We start from the raw sequence: 19,861 nt of genomic DNA on the forward strand, positions 1-19,861 counted from the left end.
TGCACTTCTGCAATGCATGAGTTCTGATGAACACCCATCCTCTGATGAGGATGAAGACACTAGGGAAGAGCAAGTTGCTCGGTACCTAGGAGTTCTCATGAAGTTGAATGCCATGCTATTTAGTACAAAGCCTTTGGAGGAAGAACCTCCACTGATTACCAAAGAGCTAAATGCTTTGGTTCAGTAGAAGCTACCTCAGAAGCTTCCAGATCCTAGACACTTTCTGATTCCTTGCACCATAGGCACTATGACCTTTAAGAAGGCTCTGTGTTACCTAAGGTTAAGTATAAACCTCATGCTACACTCTGTAATAGAGAAGCTAGGAATCTTTGAGGTACAAGCTACAAACATCTCACTAGAGATGGCAGACAAGTCAATGAGGAAGCCGTATGGCTTAGTAGAGGATGTCTTGGTAAAGGTTGAAGACTACTACATCCCTGAAAACTTCATAGTCTTGGACATAGGAGAGGATGAGGATAATTCTATCATCCTCGAAAGACCTTTCCGAGCCACTGCAAATGCCATGATTAATGTGGCAAAGGGAGAAATGGTTTTCCAATTAGGAGAGGACTACATCTTGTTCAAGATGTCCAATCCCAATTCTCCCTCTGATAAGCAAAAGACAATGGTACAACACCTGGTGTTCCAATAATCTATTTCAGTGTAGAGCTTTACTAAGCTCCCAAACATCAATTCTAAGTTTGCTATTGGGCAGCCATTAACAAGCACTGAGAACAAAGGTATTAGAAAGAAAGTACCTAAAGGCTGGAGGGATAAGAAAGTCCCCACTGAAGGCCTCTCACCTGGCATGAGAGTTGTCTTTACCAAGAAGCCAGTCATACCCTATACAGTGAGTCGTGTGCTGTCTCTAGAGCATGTGGAGCTCATTCATGAAAAGACAGGAAGAAAGTTCACTATAAGGGGTGAAATTCTGAGCTGATATCAACCTCCGTAAGGACCTAACCATCAAGCTAATGACGTTAAAGAAACGCTTGTTAGGAGGCAACCAAACCTTAATTAATTATTTTTATTTTTATTTTACTTAATTTTATTTTTCTTTAACTTATTTATTTAGGTTCATGATCATGTGCAGCAGTTAGAACAGTGACAGAAAAAAATTCAGCAGTGAAAATAGAACACTCTGCATGGAGTGTTGCTGGCGTTGAATGCCAGCCAGGGAGCAGACCTTGGGCATTCAACACTAATACAGAGAGCAGGGATTCTAAATTTCCTAGCCTCTCAGGACCAGTGGGTCCCACAACATCTTTACCTACCCCACTTCTTCCTTCTTTCTTTCACACTTTCCCATATACACTTCCCTATGAACCCTAGCCCAATCATATCCATATCACTTCCTACTTCAAAATCAAATTTCCCTCCCATTTGCCCCACCCATGATCGAACCCAACCCTAGTCCACTCCTATAAATACCCCTCATTCTAATACGTCATACACACACCTCTCATGCACATCAAAACCCTCCTTGGCCAAATTGCCTTATCCCTCCTTCTCCTTCTATTTTTTTCTTCTTCTACTCTATTATTCTCTTTTCTTTATTGTTGCTCGAGGACAAGCAAAGCTTTTAAGTGTGGTATGGGAAAAGCGTTGCTTTTTTCTTTCCATTACCACTTACGGCATCCAAGGTTGGAGAATTCTCTAGAAAGAGGAAAGGAAAGGCAGTAGCCACCACCTCGAAATCTCGGGAGATTGAGAGATTCATCACTAATGCCCAGCAAGACCACTTCTATGAAGTAGTGGCAGAAAAAAAAGTGATCCTTGAGGTCCCTTTCAGGCTCAAGAAGAATGAGTATCTGGAAATCCGAAGAGAGATTCGGAGAAGAGGTTGGGAAGTCCTAACCAACCCCATCCAAGAGGTTGGGATCTTAATGGTGCAAGAGTTCTATGCTAATGCATGGGATACAAAAAATCATGACATTTGTGTGAATCCAACTCCCAAGAATTAGCGCACCATGGTCCGAGGGAGAATCTTAGATTTCAGCCTGGAAAGTGTGAGGTTGGCGTTCAACTTGCCTTTGATGCAAGGAGATCCACATCCTTACACTAGGAGAGTCAACTTTGATCAGAGACTGGATCAATTGCTCTTAGACATCTGTGTGGAAGGAGCACAGTGGAAAATGGATTCTCAAGGCAAGCCCATTCAACAAAGAAGGCTTGACCTCAAGCCCAAAGCTAGAGAATGGATGGAATTCATCCAACGCTCTATCAACCCTACTAGAAACCGATAAGAAGTGACTATTAAAAGAGCCATCATGATCCATTGCATCATGATTGGAAGTGAGGTGGAAGTACATGAGGTGATTCCTCAGGAATTGTACAAGATAGCTGAGAAGCCTTCCACCAAAGCAAGGTTGGCATTCCCACACCTCATCTGTCATCTATGCAATTTAGCTAGAATTGTCATAGAGGGAGATATCTCCGTTGAGGAAGTCAAGCCCATCACTAAAAAGAGGATGGAGCAAACTAGAGAGCATGCACATGAGCCTGTGCACCCGCCTCAACATGAGATCCCTGAGATACTGATGAGAGAATTATGGTCGGTCTAGATTTTATCAACAAATATCAGGTCATAGTATAGTCCTAGACCAACATATAACCCTATCGTCAATTTTTGATATGGTTGTCACAAAGTCAACACCAATATAAAGTAACCAAGAGTATTGGTCTCGGGTCGTCCTCAAGAGAATGGGCAAACATGTGCACCAATATTGGTTAGAATTTCGGGGTTGGGAGTCATAAACAAGAATTTAAACTACTAAACATAACATGCAAGAAATCTTAAAGGGTAAGAAACTAAACCAAAGCAATTAAAACAAGATGTAAGTAAATGTAATCTAGCAAGAGAACATGTAAAGCTATTTCTATTCTAAGACTAAGTAAACAACTAAACTAAGTATAATAAGAATCAAGCAATTGGGATTTTTGGGTTTCAAAATATGAATAATAAAAGGGACTCTTGGCTAGGCTTGGGAATTGGGGTGTCCATCCTTATCTAATAACCATATCTTGACGATTATGAGCAACCAAGCTCATTAAGTCTACTTCTATGCCTAAAGTACGTATAAAGTCTACTTCAACGCTTGAAGTACGTCAAATGGCTTGATCAATATCAACTCATAAGTCCCATCTAACTACTAATTGGCTTAGTAGTAGATTGGTGTCAATGGGTATCAATTTGACTACAAGGGTTCTCAAATCACCAAATCAATTAGACCCAATGACTCAAGTTCACCTAATACCCTTAGCCTAGGCCAAGAGTATAGAAGACTACTCCGTAATCAAAGAAAACATCTCATCAAACATATGGTATGCATTAACAAAAGACATATTCAAATTGCAAATTAATTTGAAATCACAAATACCCATTAACAATTATCAATAGAAAACAAATTAAATAACACTATCAATAATAGAAAATATCAATGCACTAATAGAAATCCAAGGTCCACAAAAAGTTCATAAAATGAGAAGAAAAAGGGAAATAACAAGGGAACACAAATTCAACATAAGATCTAAACAAAATTATAACTAGAGAACTCAAATTAAGTAATTGAAACTAAAATTAACAAGACCTAATTCAGAATTTCAACAAAGGAAGATAAAAAACAAACTAAATATAGAGAGATATAAGAGTTTCTCTATCTAGAAAACAAAAATAAAAAACTAGCTAACATTATGTGTATTCTGTGAATGATTGAGTCCCCCCTTCCTCCATCAATTCCTGGGTCTTTTCCATACAGAATCAAGTTGGATTTGGGCCTAGAGCCTCCCAAAAATTGCCAGTCACGATTTCTTAATAATGTCACGTGCTGGGCGTTACGCGTGCGCATCGGCCACGCTTGCGCGTAATCTGAGTTCTGCGAGCCACGCGTACGTGTCGGTCACTGCTGCGCCAATCCACGTGTGTGCATCAGCCATGCGTGCGCATCGCCTCCAGTTCTCCAAAGCTTCATTTTTCATGTCTCTTCCACTTGTGCATGCTTCCTTTTCATCTTCTAGACCATTCTTCCTCTATAGATCCTGAATCCACTCAACAAACACATCACGGTATCGAATGGTAATAGCAGAGGATTAAAATCTTGCATTTTTATGCTTAAAAAAGCATGTGTTTAAACCATGAAGCAAAAATAGGAAGGAAACACAAAATCATGCAATTTATATGAATAAGTGCAGAAAATATTGATAAAGCCCCCCAAATTCTACACAAGATAAAACACAAAATTGGGGTTTATCAAACCTCCCCACATTTAAACCAAGCATGTCCTCATGCTAAAAATTAAAAGACCAAAGAACATAGGAGAATGACGTTTATGAAATGCATTTTACCTATATGGATGCAACTAATGCAAATGCTTCTATCTACTTAGTCAAAAGTGAATCAACTTCCAAGAACACATACATGAACGAGTAGGGCCAAGGTAATATGATCATTCATGAACTCTACCAATTCAACTATCACAATGGAGTGTAAACAACTTGCAAGAAGAAAGCTTGTGAAGGCAGGAAATAAGGAGTTGAGCATTGAACCCTCACCGAAAGTGTATCTGCTCTAGTCGCTCAAAGGTATAGGGTTAATCACTCGATTCTCCTCTAATCATGCTTTCCAAGATTTATTTTTTCATCTAACAATTGACAGTTATTCGGTGAATGCATACATTCATCATGAGGGCTTATCTTTAGGTTGTAATGGGGCTAGGGTACATGTAAGGATGCATATATGGCCAAGTGAGCTTGAAATTTGAATCCTTGATTAACCTAAGCTCTCACCTAAAACACACACAACAACCTATGCAATTCTAATACACAACTGGTAGCAGGAATCCCCACACTTTCGTATTGTTGTACCACAAGTGCACTGGGTCATCCAAGTAATACCTGAGCGAGTCAGGGTCGATCCCACGAGGATTGTTGGCTTGAAGCAAGCTATGGTAATCTTGCAGGTCTTAGTCAGGCAGATCAGAAAGTTGTTGATTTTATGTCATATATGGAGTTGTAAGAAGATTATTATAACAGGGTGCTAATACTTTAAGGATAGGGTTGAGGATTGGAGTTTCTTTGCCTTTCTGAATTAACTTTGGTACAACTGTCTTCTCTATTTGTGAATGATCTTCTTATATGGCAGGCTGTATGTGATCAACGCCATGGGCCATGGTCATTAATCTCCTCTGCTACAGGTTGAACACCATTGGCCGCGGTCATCCAATGTGACGAAGGGTGAAGCGCTAGCAGTTCATTCTCTTGGCGATCCTATTCAAAACGCCGCAGACAAGGTCGAATCTTCTGGATCAGAGGATGCTGCTTCTTAGGATTCTAGCCTATGCCATGGAGACCCTAATCTCCCCAGAAATTGGCTGAGCTGGTGTCTCGAGAAGTCTCCAACGAACTCGTGGATTAGCCATCTGAGAGATGTATAAACAAAGCTGTTGGCTCGTGCTTTCCAGTCACGTATTCACACGAACCCAAGTAGACGTGGGTGTTTGTCAGGCACATTCATCTTAATGTGATGAACAGAGCTAATTGTCTTATCATCCTATTCACCATGATGAAGGTCGAGAATACATCTTAGAAATAGATCAAACACGGATCGGAGAAGAAACAGTAATACTTTTATTAATTCATGGGACTCAGCAGGGCTCTTCCCCTTAACCTAGGAGGTTTAGAAACTCATACTGATGTAAAATACAAATCAAAACTCAAAATAATGGCCGTTCTCTAGTTTGAACGATTATGTAAAATACACTTTAAATACTAAACAGACGACTAGTAAGGGTAAAACAGTCTATCTAGTGCTAAAATTCACTTCTCGGGCCTACTTGATGAGTGTTTGGGCTAAGCTTTGATGAGATCCACGTGCTATAAGGTCTCTGGGTGTGGAACGCCAGCTAGGGAGTCTTGTTTGGGCGTTTGGATGCTGGTCTCTGCTCTGTGGGCGCTGGACGCCTAGAAGGGGGCAGGTAGCTGGCGTTCGACACCAGTTTTGGGCCTTCTAATCCGAAGCAAAGTATAGACTATTATATATTTCTAGAAAGCACTATAAGTCAGCTATCCATAGCCATTGAGAACACGCCATTTGGACTTCTGCAACTCCAGAAAAGCTCTTCTGAGTGCAAGGATGTCAGATCCGGATAGCATCTGCAGTGCTTTCTCTATCTATGAATCAAACTTTTGCTCCTGCTCCTCAATTTCAGCCAGAAAATACCTAAAATTTTACAAAAACACAGAAACTCATAGTAGAATCCAAAAATGTAAATTTAACACAAAAAGCTATAAAAACTAAGTAAAACATACTAAAAACTATATGAAAATGATGCCAAAAAGCGTATAAAATATCCGCTCATCAACAACCTAACTACCCATTCATTCACTTTTCACACACTCATGCATTTTCTTTCAATTCACAACCCATATGCATTGATTAGTATTGGCTTCACCTTGGGCATTTTGTCCCCTTTTTATTGCTTTCTTTTTCTATATATTTTTGTTTCTTTTATTTTTCTATTTCTTTTTCTACTTTTTTTCTTTTTATTTTTCTTTTGGTTTTCTCTTTTGATGAATTATATAAGACGATGCCAATGCATATGGTTCAAATATTCAATACATGAGTATGCACCCGATTCCCAATATTTTCAATAAAAATTACAAAAATACACTTTTACCTCTACTAATGTTTCCATGCTTCCATCCCGCTTAAATGACACACACCCTCATTTGCCTAAGCTAATCAAGGATCCAAATCAGAGGACATTTATTGTCTTTCACTTAGGGGTATTGATGTACTAAATTAAAGAACAAAGGGGCTTTAACATAGGCTCAAAATTGGCTAATAATGGTAGATAAAAGGGTTAAGGCTATTTGGGTAAGTGAGCTATTGAAATAACGGCCTCAATCATATAAATGCATTCATACATAAAATAATGGACATATAGAATCAAACAAATCTAGGATCACAATCATAGAAAGAGAACAATACACACAAGAATGAAAATAAGTGGTTATATGACGTAACCACGCAATTGGGCTCAAAACTCACATGCTTGTGTGTTCTTAGCTCAAAAACCTTTTCCAAAATTAATTCCTTCAAGCAAGTTTAACACAAATTTTTTTTTTCAAATTGGTAGGGTGCCCTAAAAATGGTTTCTTGCAAAAGAAATCATCACCCTAACTAAGTAATCCTAGTAAGAAACAACTATCATGCAAAATCTAACCATGCAATGCAAATTATCCTAATTAATAAGAGAAAATTAAAATTTGGGTGTTGAAAAGAAGGGTTGTTACCTACGGAAGTCGGTAAACGACCTCCCTACACTTAGACATTTGCACGGTCCTCCATGCTATCGGTAATGCGCAAGGTGGGATTGGGGTCGACACTTCCACTATCCATCTCTTGAATGCTCACCTCACTTTGGTCCGAAGTGGATGCTAAAGTGTTCGGCTCCTCCATAGGTGGGTTAGCACAACCCAAGAGCATCTTCAAGTAAGCATAGCGGCATTTGTTCCGCCGCTCATTTCGGTCAACCTTTTGAGTGAGCTCAACAAGCAATTGGTAGGATGATTTCTGTGGTGCCGATGAAGTGGTTGGAATGTCGGAAGGAATGGCCATGTCAAGGCTTGCGGTACCCGCAGGAGGCTTAAGATACTTTCCATTTGGGACGATGTCACCCTTTTCCGGAATTATCGCCTTCATGTCCTTAGCCTCGTGGGGAACTCTGGCGGCAGCAATCAAATCCGTTACCAAGGCAGCAAATGGGAGGTTGCCCTTAGTATGAATGCGGCCCATTGCTTGCCGGATTTGGTAAGAAATGTTGATAGGCCTCTTAGTGAGGATGCACCAGACAAGAAGGGCCAAGTCCGCTGTGATTGAGGACTTATGGATGCTCAGAAGTACCTAGTGGGACATGATTTGGTCCCACACTCTAGCCTCCACAGTAAGTGCTTGTGCCGTAATGCACTTTGGTCGGGCCTTGGCTCTCCCTTGGGTCCATTGTTCTCCACATTGGGCAATGACCCTAAGGATAGAACTCCAGTCAAAACCGAGTCTACAACGCTGCAATAGGACTTTTTGGTAACCATTCGTCCCATCCGGTACTGGCAAAACCTTAAGTATCCGCTGAATGGCTTCCTCCGATATGGGTACTTGCTTCCGGTGCACAAAAATTGATTGAAGAGAAGGTAAGTGATAGTTGGAGTAGAACTCCACCACGCAAGAAAGATTAGCTTCCTACGGTCTCCGATTGAGAAATCCCCATTGTAGAGTATGACAAACTTGTGGAGTCCTTCACAGGGTTGCCCTTCTCTTCCTCATTGATATGAATGACCCTTTTCACCCTCTTGGAGGGAGGCTTAACTTTTGGTGTAGGGCGTTCCTTTATAGTTGTTCTTTGAGGTGCCCGCTTTGTAGGCGGCTAATAAACCCCCTTCGTAGGGTTTATGTTGTGTTGAATTTAGAGAATTTTGATAACTGGTGCACGAAATTATGATCCCTGGTAATGGCTCCAAAAACTTGGTGCTCCAATCTTAATTCATAATTTGTCACAACTTCGATACAACTAACCAGCAAGTGCACTGGGTCGTCCAAGTAATAAATCTTACGTGAGTAAGGGTCGATCCCACGGAGATTGTTGGTATGAAGCAAGCTATGGTCACCTTGTAGATCTCAGTCAGGCGGATATAAAATAGTCATGGAGTTTTCGAAAATAAATAATAAAATAAGGATAGAAATACTTATGTAAATCATTGGTGAGAATTTCAGATAAGCGCATAGAGATGCTTTCGTTCCTCTGAACCTCTGCTTTCCTACTGTCTTCATCCAATTAATCCTACTCCTTTCCATGGCTGGCTTTATGTAAGGACATCATCATTGTCAATGGCTACTTTTGATCCTCTATGGAAAATGGTCCGATGCACTGTTACTGCAAGGCTAATCGTCTGGAGGCATCACCCTAGCCAATGGCTGCAATCCATCCTCTTGTGAAAATGGTCCAAATGCTCTGTCACAGTATGGCTAATCATCTGAGGTTCTCGATCATACTGGAATAGGATTCACCCTCCTTTTGCGTCTGTCACTACGCGCAGCACTCACGAGTTTGAAGTTCGTCACAGTCATTCAATCCCAGAGTCCTACTTGGAATACCACATATAAGGTTTAAACTTTCCGGACTCTCATGAATGCCGCCATCAATCTAGCTTATACCACGAAGATTCTGATTAAGAGATCCAAGAGATAATCATTCAATCGAAGGTAGAACGGAAGTGGTTGTCAGGGACGCGTTCATAGGGAATGATGATGATTGTCACGTTCATCACATTCATGTTGAAGTGCGAATGAATATCTTAGAAGCGGAATAAGTTGAATTGAATAGAAAAACAGTAGTACTTTGCATTAATCTTTGAGGAACAGCAGAGCTCCACACCTTAATATATGGAGTGTAGAAACTCTACCGTTAGAAATACATAAGTGAAAGGTCCAGGCATGGCCGAATGGCCATCCCCCAAAACGAGATCAATAGATCAAAATATAATCCAAAGATGATTCCAAAATATGTCTAATACAATAGTAAACAGTCCTATTTATACTAAACTAGTTACTAGGGTTTACAGAAGTAAGTAATTGATGCATAAATCCACTTCTAGGGCCCACTTGGTGTGTGCTTGGGCTGAGCTTGAATGTTACACGTGCAGAGGCTCTTTCTGGAGTTGAACGCCAGGTTGTAACATATTTCTGGCGTTCAACTCTGGTTTGTGACTTATTTCTGGCGTTTAACTCAAGACAGCAGCATAGAACTGGCGTTCAACGCCCTTTTACGTCGTCTAAACTCGTTCAAAGTATGGACTATTATATATTGCGGGAAAGCCCTGGATGTCTACTTTCCAACGCAATTGGAAGCGCGCCTTTTTGAGTTTTGTAGCTCCGGAAAATCCACCTTGAGTGCAGGGAGGTCAGAATCCAACAGCATCAGCAGTCCTTCTTCAACCTCTGAATTTGATTTTTGCTCAAGTCCCTCAATTTCAGCCAGAAAATACCTGAAATCACAGAAAAACACACAAACTCATAGTAAAATCCAGAAATGTGAATTTAACATAAAAACTAATGAAAAGCGTATAAATTATCCGCTCATCACAACACCAAACTTAAATTGTTGCTTATCCCCAAGCAACTGAAAATCAAATAGGATAAAAAGAAGAGAATATACTATAAATTCCAAACTATCAATAAAACATAGCTCCAATCAGATGAGTGGGACTTGTAGCTTTTTGCCTCTTGAATAGTTTTGGCATCTCACTTTATCCGTTGAAGTTCAGAATGATTGGCTTCTATAGGAACTCAGAGTTCAGATAGTGTTATTGACTCTCCTAGTTCAGTATGATGATTCTTGAACACAGCTATTTTATGAGTCTTGGTCGTGGCCCTAAGCACTTTGTTTTCCAGTATTACCACCGGATACATAAATGCCACAGACACATAATTGGGTGAACCTTTTCAGATTGTGACTCAGCTTTGCTAGAGTCCCAATTAGAGGTGTCCAGGATTCTTAAGCACACTCTTTTTTTTTTTGCTTTGGACCTTGACTTTTACAGCTCAGTCTCAAGTTTTCACTTGACACCTTCACGCCACAAGCACATGGTTAGGGACAGCTTGGTTTAGCCGCTTAGACCAGGATTTTATTCCTTTAGGCCCTCCTATCCACTGATGCTCAAAGCCTTGGGATCCTTTTTATTTGCCCTTGCCTTTTGGTTTTAAGGGTTATTGGCTTTTTGCTCTAGCCTCTTGGTTTTAAGAGCTTTTGGCTTTTTCTGCTTACTTTTTCTTTTTCTTTCTAAATTTTTTTCGCTATTATTTTTTTTCTCTTTGTTTTTCTGCAAGCTTTGTTCTTTGCTGATTTTTCTTGCTTCAAGAATAATTTTTATGATTTTTCAGATTATCAAATAACATGTCTCCTTGTCATCATTCTTTCAAGAGCCAACATATTTAACATTCATAAACAACAACTTCAAAAGACATATGCACTGTTCAAGCATTCATTCAGAAAACAAGAAGCATTGTCACCACATCGATATAATTAAACTAAGTTCAAGGATAAATTCGAAACTCATGTACTTCTTGTTCTTTTGAATTAAAACAGTTTTCATTTAAGAGAGGTGATGGATTCATAGGACATTCATAACTTTAAGACAAAGTTACTAAATACTAATGATCATGTAATGAAGACACAAACATGGATAAGCACTTAACATAGAGAAAATGAAAAACAGAGAAAGTAAGAACAAGGAATGAGTCCACCTTAGTGATGGTGGCGTTTCCTTCTTGAGGAACCAATGATGTCCTTGAGTTCTTCTATGTCTCTTCCTTGTCTTTGTTGCTCCTCCCTCATTGCTTTTTGATCTTCTCTTATTTCATGAAGGATGATGGAGTGCTCTTGATGTTTCACCCTTAATTGTCCCATGTTGGAACTTAATTCTCCTAGGGAGGTGTTGATTTGCTCCCAATAGTTTTGTGGAGGCAAATGCATTTGAGGCATCTCCGGGATCTCATGGTGATGAGCTTCATGCGTTTCTTGAGATCCATGAATGGGCTCTCTTGCTTGCTCCATCCTTTTCTTAATGATGGGTTTCTCTTCCTCAATGGGAATGTCTCCTTCTATGAATGCTCCAACTGAGTAACATAGATGGCAAATAAGATGAGGAAAAGCCAGTCTTGCCCTAGGAGAGGGCTTTTCGGCTATTTTGTAGAATTCAAGGGAGATGACTTCATGAACTTCTACTTCCTCTCCAATCATGATGCTATGAATCATGATGGCCCGATCCACAGTAACTTCAGATCGGTTGCTAGTGGGGATGATGGAGCGTTGGATGAACTCCAACCATCCTCTAGCCACGGGCTTGAGGTCCAGTCTTCTTAATTGAACCGGCTTGCCTTTGGAGTCAATCTTCCATTGAGCTCCTTCCACACATATGTCCATGAGGACTTGGTCCAACCTTTGATTAAAGTTGACCCTTCTAGTGTAGGGGCGTGCATCTCCTTGCATCATAGGCAAGTTAAACGCCAACCTCACATTTTCCGGACTAAAATCTAAGTATTTCCCCCGAACCATTGTAATATAATTCTTTGGGTTTGGGTTCTTACTTTGATCATGGTTCCTAGTGATCCATGCATTGGCATAGGACTCTTGAACCATTAGGATGCCGACTTGTTGGATGGGGTTTGTTAGAACTTCCCAACCTCTTCTTTGGATTTCATGTCGGATCTCCGGATACTCATTCTTCTTGAGCTTGAAAGGGACCTCGGGGATCACCTTCTTCTTGACCACAACATCATAGAAGTGGTCTTGATGAGCTTTGGAGATGAATCTTTCTATCTCCCATGACTCGGAGGTGGAAGCTTTTGTCTTTCCTTTCCCTTTTCTAGAGGATTCTCCGGTCTTAGGTGCCATCAATGGTAATGGAAAAACAAAAAGCTTATGCTTTTACCACACCAAACTTAAAATATTGCTCGCCCTCGAGCAAGAGAAGAAAGAAGAGATGATGAAGAAGAAGAAATGGAGGAGAGGGAGAGAGATGTGTTTCAGCCAAGAAGGGGAAGAGAAGGTTGTGTTGTGTGAAAATGAGGAGGAATGGAGGGCTATATATAGGGATGGGAGGGGGGGTAAGGTTCGGCCATAAGGGTGGGTTTTGGGTGGGAAATTGATTTTGAATTTTGAAGGTAGGTGGGGTTTATGAGGTAGGTTTATGGGGAAGAGTGGATGGATGTGAGTGGTGAAGTGGTTATAGGGAAGAGAGATTGAGGTGATTGGTGAAGAGTTTTGGGGAAGAGTGTTTATGGGATTGTGTGAAAGAGGGGTGAGAAGAAGTGAGTGGAGGTAGGTGGGGATCCTGTGGGGTCCACAGATCCTGAGGTGATCCTGTGGGGTCCACAGATCCTGAGGTGTTCAAGCATTTACAACCTTGCACCAAATTAGGCATGCAAAATGCCCTTGCACACAACTCTAGGCGTTCAGCGCCAGATTGGTGCTTGTTCTGGGCGTTGAACGCCCATTTGTTGCCCATTTCTAGCGTTGAACGCCAGAACCATGCTTGTTCTGGGCGTTCAGTGCCAGCTCTTCTCCAGGGTGCAATTCTGGCATTCAAACACCCAGATGCTGCCCATTTTGGGCGTTCAGCGCCAGAACCATGCTCCGTTCTGGCGTTGAACGCCAGCCAGATGCTTCTTACTGGCGTTTAAACGCCAGTAAGGTCTTCCTCCAGGGTGTGATTTTTCTTCTGCTATTTTTTATTCCATTTTTAATTTTTATATTTATTTTGTGACTCCACATGATCATGAACCTAATAAAACATGAAAGAACAAGAAAAATAAAATTAGATAAATAAAAATTGGGTTGCCTCCCAACAAGCGCTTTTTTAATGTCAATAGCTTGACAGTGGGCTCTCATGGAGCCTCACATATGTTCAGAGCATTGTTGAGACTCCCCAACACCAAACTTAAAGTTTGACTGTGGGGGCTCTGGTTGACTCTGCAGTGAGAGAAGCTTTTTATGCTTCCTCTCTATGTTTACAAAAGGATGACTTCGAGTTTTAAGCACAAGGGAGTCCTCATTCAATTGAAGGACTAATTCACCTCTGTCAACATCAATCACAGCTCTTGCTGTGGCTAGGAAGGGTCTTCCAAGGATGATTGATTCATCCTCATCCTTCCCAGTATCTAGGACTATGAAATCAGCCGAGATGTAAAGGCCTTCAACCTTTACTAACACATCCTCTACTTGTCCATATGCCTGTTTTCTTGAATTGTCTGCCATTTCTAATGAGATTTTAGCAGCTTGTACCCCATAGATTCCCAGTTTCTCTATTAATGAGAGGGGCATGAGGTTTATTCCTGAACCAAGGTCACACAGAGCCTTAAAGATCATGGTGCCTATGGTACAAGGTATTAAGAACTTTCCAGGATCCTATTTCTTCTGAGGCAATGTCAGTTGATCCAGATCACTTAGTTCATTGGTGAACAAGGGAGGTTCATCTTCCCAAGTTTCAATGCCAAATAATTTGGTATTGACCTTCATGATTGCACCAAGGTACTTGGTGACTTGCTCCTCAGTGACATCCTCATTCTCTTTAGAAGAGGAATACTCATCAGAGCTCATGAATGGCATAAGGAGGTTTAATGGAATCTCTAGAAGTCTCTAGTTGAGCCTCAGATTCTTTTGGTTCCTTAGAGGGAAGCTCCTTATTGATCACTGGGCGTCCCAGGAGGTTTTCCTCACTGGGATTCACGTCCTCTCCCACCCTTACAGGTTCGGCCATGGTAATTAATTCAATGGCCTTGCGTTCTCCTTTTGGATTCTCTTCTGTATTGCTTGGGAGAGTACTAGGAGGGATTTCAGTGATCTTTTTACTCAGCTGGCCCACTTGTGCCTCCAAATTTCTAATGGAGGACCTTGTTTCATTCATGAAACTTACAGTGGCCTTAGATAGATCAGAGACTAAGTTTGCTAATTTAGAGGTATTTTGTTCAGAATTCTCTGTCTGTTGCTGAGTGGATGATGGAAAAGGTTTACTGTTGTTAAACCTATTTCTTCCACCATTATTAAAGCCTTGTTGAGGCTTTTGTTGATCCTTCCATGAGAAATTTGGATGATTTCTCCATGAGGGGTTATAGGTGTTTCCATAAGGTTCACCCATGTAATTCACCTCTGCTATTGCAGGGTTCTCAGGATCATAAGCTTCTTCTTCAGAAGATGCCGCTTGAGTACTGTTGGATGCAGCTTGCATTCCATTCAGACTCTGAGAAATCATATTGACTTGCTGAGTCAATATTTTATTCTGAGCCAATATGGCATTCAGAGTATCAATTTCAAGAACTCCCTTCTTCATAGGCATCCCATTACTCACAGGATTCCTCTCAGAAGTGTACATGAACTGGTTATTAGCAACCATGTCAATGAGTTCTTGAGCTTCTGCAGGCGTTTTCTTTAGGTGAATGGATCCACCTGTAGAAGTATCCAATGACATCTTTGATAGCTTAGATAAACCATCATAGAATATATCCAGGATGGTCCATTTTGAAAGCATGTCAGAAGGACACTTTTTGGTCAGCTCCTTGTATCTTTCCCAAGCTTCATAGAGGGATTCACCTTCTTTCTGTCTGAAGGTTTGAACATCCACTCTAATCTTGCTCAGCTTTTGAGGAGGAAAGAACTTGGCTAAGAAAGCCGTGACCAGCTTATCCCAAGAGTTCAGGCTGTCTTTGGGTTGAGAGTCCAACCACACTCTAGCTCTATCTCTTACAGCAAAAGGGAAAAGCATGAGCCTGTAGACTTCAGGATCTACTCCATTAGTCTTAACAGTATCACATATCTGCAAGAATTCAGTTAAGAACTGAAAAGGATCTTCAGATGGAAGTCCATGAATCTTGCAGTTCTACTGCATCAGAGAAACTAGCTGAGGTTTCAGCTCAAAGTTGTTTGCTCCAATGGCAGGAATGGAGATGCTTCTTCCATGTAAATTGGAATTAGGTGCAGTAAAGTCACCAAGCATTCTCCTTGCATTATTGTTGTGGGGTTCGGCTGCCATCTCCTTTACTTGTTCGAAATTTTCAATAAGGTTGTCTCTGGATTATTGTAATTTAGCTTCTCTTAGTTTTCTCTTCAGAGTCCTTTCAGGTTCTGGATCAGCTTCAACAAGAATGCCTTTTTCCTTGTTCCTGCTCATAAGAAAGAGAAGAGAACAAGAAAAGAAGAGGAATCCTCTATGTCACAGTAAAGAGGTTCCTTATTGTTAGTGGAAGAAGAAAAGGAATAGGGGTGAAGAAGAATGAAGAATCCAAACACAGGGGTAAGGATAGGAGCAGTGATGTGAGATGAAGAGAAGTGTTAGTGGATGAATAAATAAATAGAATAAGATGAGAGAGGGAAAATTTTGAAAATAATTTTTTTGAAAAAAGAGTTAGTGATTTTTGAAAATAGTTTTTGAAAAAGGTTAGTACTTTTCAAAAATTAAAATCAAAAATTAAAATAATTAGTTAATTAAAAAGAATTTTTGAAAAAGAGGGAAGATATTTTCGAAAATTAGAGAGAGTTAGTTAGGTAGTTTTGAAAAAGATAAGAAACAAACAAAAAGTTAGTTATTTAGTTGAAACAAATTTTAAAAAGATAAGGAGTTAGGAAGTTAGAAAAGGTATTTTGAAATCAAATTTTGAAAAAGATAAGATAAGAAGATATTTTTGAAAAGATATGATTGAAATTAGTTTTGAAAAAGATTTGATTTTTAAAATCACAATTAATGACTTGATTCACAAGAAATCATGAGATATGATTCTAGAACTTAAAGTTTGAATCTTTCTTAACAAGCAAGTAACAAACTTGAAATTTTTTAATCAAAACATTAATTTATGATGTTATTTTCGAAAATTATGAGATAAAATTAAGAAAGGATTTTTGAAAAATATTTTTGTAATTTTTGAAAATAACTAAGAAAAATGAAAAAGATTTGATTTTTGAAAAAGATAGGATTTTTAAATTGAAAATTTGATTTGACTCATAAAAAACAACTAGATTTTTAAAAATTTTTGAAAAAGTCAAATCTAATTTTCAAAATTTTGAGAGAGAAAAAGGGAAAGATATTTTTTTGATTTTTGAATTTTTAATGATGAGAGAGAAAAACATGCAAAATGATGCAATGCATGAAAATTTTGGATCAAAGTATGTGATGAATGCAAGAACACTATGATTGTCAAGATGAACACCAAGAACACTTTGAATGTCAAGATGAACATCAAGACTTATTTTTGAAAATTTTTATATGCAAAGAAAACATGCAAGACACCAAACTTAAAAATCTTTCATGTTTAGACTCTATGGATGCAAGAATGCATATGAAAAACAAGAAAAGACACAAAACAAGAAAACATCAAGATCAAACAAGAAGACTTACCAAGAACAACTTGAAGATCATGAAGAACACTATGAATGCATGAATGAATGCAATTTTCGTAAAATGCAAGATGAGTATGCAATTGACACCAAACTTTCAACTTGACTCAAGACTCAAACAAAAAAATATGAAAATGGGAGGTTGCCCTTAGTATGAATGCAGCCCATTGCTTGCCGGATTTGGTAAGGAATGTTGATAGGCCTCTTAGTGAGGATGCACCAGACAAGAAGGGACAAGTCCGCTGTGATTGAGGACTCATGGATGCTCAGAAGTACCTAGTGGGACATGATTTGGTCCCACACTCTAGCCTCCACAGTAAGTGCTTGTGCCGCAATGCACTTTGGTCGGGCCTTGGCTCTCCCTTGGGTCCATTGTTCTCCACGTTGGGCAATGACCCTAAGGATAGAACTCCAGTCAAACCGAGTCTACAACGCTGCAATAGGACTTTTTGGTAACCATTCGTCCGATCCGGTACTGGCAAAACCTTAAGTATCCGCTGAATGGCTTCCTCCGATATGGGTACTTACTTCCGGTGCACAAAAATTGATTGAAGAGAAGGTGAGTGATAGTTGGAGTAGAACTCCACCACGCAAGAAAGATTAGCTTCCTACGGTCTCCGATTGAGAAATCCCCATTGTAGAGTATGACAAACTTGTGGAGTCCTTCACAGGGTTGCCCTTCTCTTCCTCATTGATATGAATGACCCTTTTCACCCTCTTGGAGGGAGGCTTAACTTTTGGTGTAGGGCGTTCCTTTATAGTTGTTCTTTGAGGTGCCCGCTTTGTAGGCGGCTGATAAACCCCCTTTGTAGGGTTTATGTTGTGTTGAATTTAGAGAATTTTGATAACTGGTGCACGAAATTATGATCCCTGGTAATGGCTCCAAAAACTTGGTGCTCCAATCTTAATTCATAATTTGTCACAACTTCGATACAACTAACCAGCAAGTGCACTGGGTCGTCCAAGTAATAAACCTTACGTGAGTTAGGGTCGATCCCACGGAGATTGTTGGTATGAAGCAAGCTATGGTCACCTTGTAGATCTCAGCCAGGCGGATATAAAATAGTCATGGAGTTTTCGAAAATAAATAATAAAATAAGGATAGAAATACTTATGTAAATCATTGGTGAGAATTTCAGATAAGCGCATAGAGATGCTTTCATTCCTCTGAACCTCTGCTTTCCTGCTGTCTTCATCCAATCAATCCTACTCATTTCCATGGCTAGCTTTATGTAAGGACATCACCATTGTCAATGGCTACTTTTGATCCTCTCTGGAAAATGGTCCGATGCGCTGTCACTGCATGGCTAATCGTCTGGAGGAATCACCCTTGCCAATGACTGCAATCCATCCTCTTGTGAAAATGGTCCAAATGCTCTGTCACAGCACGGCTAATCATCTGAGGTTCTCGATCATACTGGAATAGGATTCACCCTCCTTTTGCGTCTGTCACTACGCCCAGCACTCGCGAGTTTGAAGTTCGTCACAGTCATTCAATCCCAGAGTCCTACTCGGAATACCACAGACAAGGTTTAGACTTTCCGGACTCTCATGAATGCCGCCATCAATCTAGCTTATACCACGAAGATTCTGATTAAGAGATCCAAGGGATAATCATTCAATCGAAGGGAGAACGGAAGTGGTTGTTAGGCACGCGTTCATAGGGAATGATGATGATTGTCACGTTCATCACATTCATGTTGAAGTGCGAATGAATATCTTAGAAGCGGATTAAGTTGAATTGAATAGAAAAATAGTAGTACTTTGCATTAATCTTTGAGGAACAGCAGAGCTCCACACCTTAATCTATGGAGTGTAGAAACTCTACCGTTAGAAATACATAAGTGAAAGGTCCAGGAATGGCCGAATGGCCAGCCCCCAAAACGAGATCAATAGATCAAAATATAATCCAAAGATGACTCCAAAAGATGTCTAATACAATAGTAAACAGTCCTATTTATACTAAACTAGTTACTAGGGTTTACAAAAGTAAGTAATTGATGCATAAATCCACTTCCGGGGCCCACTTGGTGTGTGCTTGGGCTGAGCTTGAATGTTACACATGCAGAGGCTCTTTCTGGAGTTGAACACCAGGTTGTAACGTATTTCTGGCGTTCAACTCTGGTTTGTGACTTGTTTCTGGCGTTTAACTCCAGACAGCAGCATAGAACTAGCGTTCAACGCCCTTTTACGTCATCTAAACCCGTTCAAAGTATGGACTATTATACATTTCGGGAAAGCCCTGGATGTCTACTTTTTAACGCAATTGGAAGCACGCCATTTTGAGTTTTGTAGCTCCAGAAAATCCACTTTGAGTGCAGGGAGGTCAGAATCCAACAACATCAGCAGTCCTTCTTCAACCTCTGAATCTGATTTTTGCTCAAGTCCCTCAATTTCAGCCAGAAAATACCTGAAATCACAGAAAAACACACAAACTCATAGTAAAGTCTAGAAATGTGAATTTAACATAAAAACTAATGAAAACATCCCTAAAAGTAACCTTTCCTCACATTTATTCAATGAAATAGCATGATTTTGTGATTATCTCCGTACTTGTGCTTAGATGTGAAAATATGCTTTCTAAACCTTTAATTTGATAATTTTGATTCACCTTTGATTTCCACAAGATGGCTTGATGTGTTTTCTAGTGATTTCAGATTGAAAAGGGCTAGAAAAAGGGACAAAGGAGTGAAAGGAAAGCATACAAAATGGAAAAATCATAAAAAGCCAATGAGTTGGAAAAAGCCCATTGGCGCGTACGCACACTATGCGCATCCGCGCGGATTGCAAAATACTCCAGGGACGCGTACGCGCCAAAGGCTGCACGTGATTTTTAAAGAAGAACTCGTGCCTGGAGATTTTGGAGGGTTTTTGGCCCCATTTGGAGCTGAGTTTTTGGCGGGAAAAGGCTAAATAGACCAAGG

General features: G+C 40.1%; 1 non-coding gene across 1 annotated transcript; it reads left to right on the forward strand.

The window, feature by feature from the left end:
* Window positions 1–15,073: 15,073 nt before the first annotated feature.
* On the forward strand, window positions 15,074–15,180 carry LOC112767490 (small nucleolar RNA R71). Its single transcript, XR_003184933.1, has one exon. It is a non-coding gene; the product is annotated as a small nucleolar RNA R71 (small nucleolar RNA).
* Window positions 15,181–19,861: the final 4,681 nt, after the last annotated feature.

The sequence above is a fragment of the Arachis hypogaea genome, chromosome 17, assembly GCF_003086295.3.
Source record: "Arachis hypogaea cultivar Tifrunner chromosome 17, arahy.Tifrunner.gnm2.J5K5, whole genome shotgun sequence".
In the NCBI taxonomy this organism is placed as follows: Eukaryota; Viridiplantae; Streptophyta; class Magnoliopsida; order Fabales; family Fabaceae; genus Arachis; species Arachis hypogaea.